The sequence below is a fragment of the Carex rostrata genome, chromosome 30, assembly GCF_964058835.1.
Source record: "Carex rostrata chromosome 30, lpCarRost1.2, whole genome shotgun sequence".
Taxonomy (NCBI): domain Eukaryota; kingdom Viridiplantae; phylum Streptophyta; class Magnoliopsida; order Poales; family Cyperaceae; genus Carex; species Carex rostrata.
Window position 1 is genome coordinate 5,313,394 of NC_135947.1, and position 4,823 is coordinate 5,318,216.

At 36.4% G+C, this 4,823-nt stretch overlaps 1 pseudogene across 1 annotated transcript; it reads left to right on the plus strand.

Moving 5' to 3' along the window:
• The first annotated feature begins 1,849 nt into the window (after nucleotides 1–1,849).
• LOC144546674 (anthocyanidin 5,3-O-glucosyltransferase pseudogene) lies at nucleotides 1,850–3,534 on the plus strand (annotated as a pseudogene). The gene has a single exon (XR_013508854.1). The product of XR_013508854.1 is annotated as an anthocyanidin 5,3-O-glucosyltransferase pseudogene (transcript).
• Nucleotides 3,535–4,823: the final 1,289 nt, after the last annotated feature.

Sequence of the window (4,823 nt, forward strand, 5' to 3'; positions counted from 1 at the left end):
TTTCAATTACTACTTTTGCAGTTTCTGTGGAGATGAAGACACACAAGCAAACAAGTCGAACAGATTCTTACCTTAGATTTCAAAACAACTGTAGTTTAGATAGATGGATTTCTATAAATGTAATAGCATACAGTGTAATCAATCAATCAAGAAACAATGAATTTCTCTTAAGATATTTGTGTCTTTTATTTTCGTGTTGATGGATGTTTGTTTTCATAAATAAGTGCACATCTTGTATTAGCTTCTTATCGAATGCTTGTACGTCTATTATTTCATAAATAAATGCACATCTTGTATATTGCAATTGTATTTCAATTTTGTTAGTGTGTCACACAAAAGAGAATGAATCATGATTCTATAATAGAACATCTCAGAGAGGAATGAATCATTTGTGAATGTTGAAATTTCAAATTTTAATTGCCTTCTGCTTCTTGGCACAAGGCACATCATACTTTTTCTTTGAAATTAAATTCCTTATTTGTAATAAGCAACTCAGGCACTCTTCATATTACTATGTCTAAGTGATATTTTGAAATGGGAAATAAGAAGCAATGATATTTTATAAAAAGTAATTAATTTGATCTGGAAAACATTATTCACTAAACAAATATATTATTTAGTTCAAACAACATTACAACATAGCAAGCAATGACTAAAAGACAATTCCAATAAAAGTGTGTTTAACATCAAGAATATCATATTATGACAATTACATCAAAACAAAAATTTAGTAAAAAAAATTACATAATTTCATCCAAAAAAAAAAATTAGTCCAAGTAGAAGTCTTGTATATATCTCCAGATGCTTCTTCGGTATATAAATGCAAGTACATAAATTAACAAGCTTAGTAGGTACCACCATACCAGTATATAAATGCAAGTACTTTAACACAAGAAATACCAAATAACCTTCCCTTAGTCACATTATGATGCAGTGGCAAATCTATAAGTATTTATATAAATCAAGAAACAAAGAATCAATCAAGAAACAATGGAATGGTTGCCACGTATGAGCCTTAGGAATTCACCAAGTAAACGACCAGTCTTGAACTACTCTTCTCTTATCTGTTATACATTGTAAAATAAAAAAATATTCCAAAAATCTTCAGCTCAGCCTTTCTTTCTTTTTGATAAAAGTAGGAATTCAAATCTATAATTTGGGACTGTACTGTGTACCTACTGTTACAATTATGTAGTTTTTTCACAAAATCTGTCGGAGAGGGAAGGGATACTGGAGAGGGATGGAGGAAGAGTTTAGGTGGGTTTTGGCGGAGGAAGAGTTTTGGCGAAGGGGATCTGTTGAATGAAAGAGAGAGGAGAAGGGGATCTGTTTAACGAGAGAGAGGCGCGGAGGGAGAGGCGCGGAGAGAAGTGGTAATTTTATCCCTTGATTTGAAGGGTAAAATGGGAAATATGAAAATACAATTTTTATACAACACTTTTCAGAATTATTTTAATCAAATAAGTATATTAGATGTATAAATGTGGCAATTTGGTAAATTTGATGATTTTAGGGTGGCAAATAAGAAATTTTAAGTTTTGGGGTGGCAATTTGGTATTTTCCAAGTTTTGGGGTGGCATGGAGGAAATTTTCCCTTTTAAGAAATGGGGTATTTTATAAAATAATGAATTATACAATATGATTGAGATAATTTAGGAAGAAATTCAAAATAATAAATCATACAAATAATAAACTTAGTAACTCGGTATTTTGATGAGAATGCATCATGCATGTATTAATAATCCAACCCTATCTTCTTTTTTTCCATCAATATTCCAACCCTATGACGTAATTAAATAACGGGGAGTCAACAGAAGTAGGTCACGCACTGCGTAAGAGAAATATATTCTTCTTCCTCACGCCCCAATTATAAAATGGAACGAAGGGATCAAACTTGCTTGTAATTGTAACTGTATCTCAGTATACAGGATCTTCAATCGATTCTACAATCATCTTAGCCAAAAACACTATTCCAAAATTTATTCTGTTTGCGATTAATGAAGGACGTCAAGGTTGTGCTCTACCCTACCATGGGTGCCAGCCACATGATACCAATGGTACAGCTAGCCAAGTTGTTTATGAACCACCGCGTCTCCGTCGAAATTGCTGTAATAAACCCTCCGATCATGCCTGCCGCCACCACAAAATTCATCTCCAAAGTCTCTTCTACCAATCCGGAAATCTCATTTAACCTTCTCCCGCCGCTCTCACTTCCTTCTCAACCTGCCCGTACTCCGTTAAGCAACATGTTCCATACTCTACGAGCAAACAACACGGAACTTCAATCATACCTTCAATCCCTGTCAAAAACCGCATCTATTGCTGCACTGGTCATTGATTTCTTCTGTGTTGATGCACTGGATGTCGCGGCTGAGCTCGGCATACCAACATATATATTCTATGCATCTGGAGCAAACGCCCTTGCCGTGTACTTTCCCTTACCAGATCTGGTCCCAACTTGGGATAGGAGAAAGAAAGATGTTGGGAAAACCCCAATTGTCATCCCTGGCATTCCCCTTCTGCATGTATCAGACACACCATCTTTGATCCAAGAGTTTGACACTGAGGAGCACAAGCTCTTCGTTAATGCGTTAAGGCGAAGGACGGAGGCAAAAGGAATTCTCATCAACACCTTTGAGTCACTAGAACATCGGGCCGTGAAAACAATAAAAGATGGGTTGTGCCTCTCAACCCGACCTATACCTCCTATTTATTGTGTCGGGCCATTGGTCACTGCTGCTGATGACAATGAGATAATTAATCATTCGTGTCTGAGATGGTTGAATGCCCAGCCAAAGAAGAGCGTCATCTTTCTTTCCTTCGGGAGTGCTGGTACTTTCTCTGTTGAGCAATTGTGTGAAATGGCTTTGGGGATTGAGAAGAGTGGTCACAAGTTCATATGGGTTGTACGCAATCCGCCAAGTAACGACCCAATAAAGCCATATGATCCTTTGGTTGAGCCAGACTTGGATGCATTATTACCAGAAGGGTTCTTGGACAGGACAAAGGAACAGGGCGTCGTGGTTAAGTCGTGGGCCCCACAAGTTGAGATTTTGCAACATGATTCAGTCGGGGGATTCGTGAGTCACTGTGGTTGGAGCTCAATACTCGAGGCGATAACCAACGCTGTTCCAATTATTTGTTGGCCATTGTTTGCGGAACAGAAGATGAACAGAGTTTTCTTGATTGAGGAAATGAAAATCGGAGTTGAACTCATAGGTTGCAACGAAGGGTTGGTTTCAAGAGATGAATTGGCTGAGAAAATGAAATGGCTGATGGAATCGGAAGGAGGTAAAGAGCTAAGAGACAATGTAAGCGCTCATAGAATTAATGGTTTGGAGGCATTGAGAGAAGGTGGCTCATCAGAAGCAGCTTTCTTGGAATTCTTAGGAAATTTGGAACTGTAAAGTTCTCAAGGCCTTGTGCTAGTATGAATTACCTAGTTCATGTTGAATTGTGTTGTGTGTTGATTTTTGAATGAATTTGCAAGAATTAATTAGTTGTCAATTTTGCATTTTCGGAAATTTCTACTGGTAGATTTCTTGTTGTTTGAAGGTCAATGCTGATTGCCTGATTGAGACCTTATTTAATTAGTTTGGTCCGACGTCGGAGTATGATCAGTATGCTTGATATGGTTGTTTGAATTTATTTGACAAACCTTTCTTATTATGTTTTAGGGAAGCAAATAATTAAGTATGTGTGTGTGTATATATAATGCTGCTATGCGTTATCTGCTCTTTTTTTTTTTTTTTTAAAGTTGTGGATTACTATCGATTTCATTCGAAATCATAATGAGAACTCGTTAAGAAGGTTTTCAAAACGGAAACCTGATCGAAACAAGTGTCACATAAGTTTACATCAGTTTAACAAAATAAATAGTTTATAGAACCACATTAACAAAACAAAAAATGTATTTAATTTCACAACTATATAGCACTAAAGAAACTAAAGCTAATCCATGTCACTCCAATAATGGAGTCATCTTCATCCTTGTCGCCGCCAGACAGAGGAACGGCTAGGTCTTCTGTTCCCACACGGACCTGGGTGGCTACAACATCCTCCGAAACCCCTTCATCCACCTTCGACTGTGTGATGAGCAAGTTGACTGCCTCCTTCTCCTCCTCCTCTATCACGAGTTAGTCTGGGAGGTCCTTGACATCACAAGGTAACATAAGGGAGAGTTTGAAATAAGAGTTATCTCTATGGAACTGGCAACAAAAAGAGTTAAGTGACAGAATTCTAGTACCAATAGTTTTGGCCGATATTGATTTTGTTTTATTAAAACAAACTTTCGTATTAATTCCAAAAGTAAGTTGTATTTCAAGGGGATAACCGCATCAAGCAACCATAATTCCCAAAGAGTATTAAAAAGAAAAAGTAAAGTTATGGAAGTCAGCAATCTAGTGTCATATTGCTTGGATATAGGAACAGTGTAGAAACAGATGATCCACACTTTCTGATTGTGAGCAAAAGACACAAGTTCCATCTCCAATCCAACTTTTAGAAGATAGATTATCCTTTGTAAGGATCTTATTTTGTCGAACAAGCCAAAGAAAATTTTTAATTTTCAAAGGCAGCTTACATTTTCATATAATAATGTATTCTTTGTTGAGGACATCACCATATTGAAGTCATTGATAAAATGAACTTACTAAGAAAAGAGAATTAGTGGACATCTCCAAATAATTTTGTCAACCAAGTAATTCTCTAAGGTAAAATGCATAAAGTGTTGCTTCATATGCATCCATTCCATTAAATAAATTCTTGTGAGTTGCCTTCTAAAATCCAGATGCAAATAAGATCTAAAAAAGACTGTGGCAACA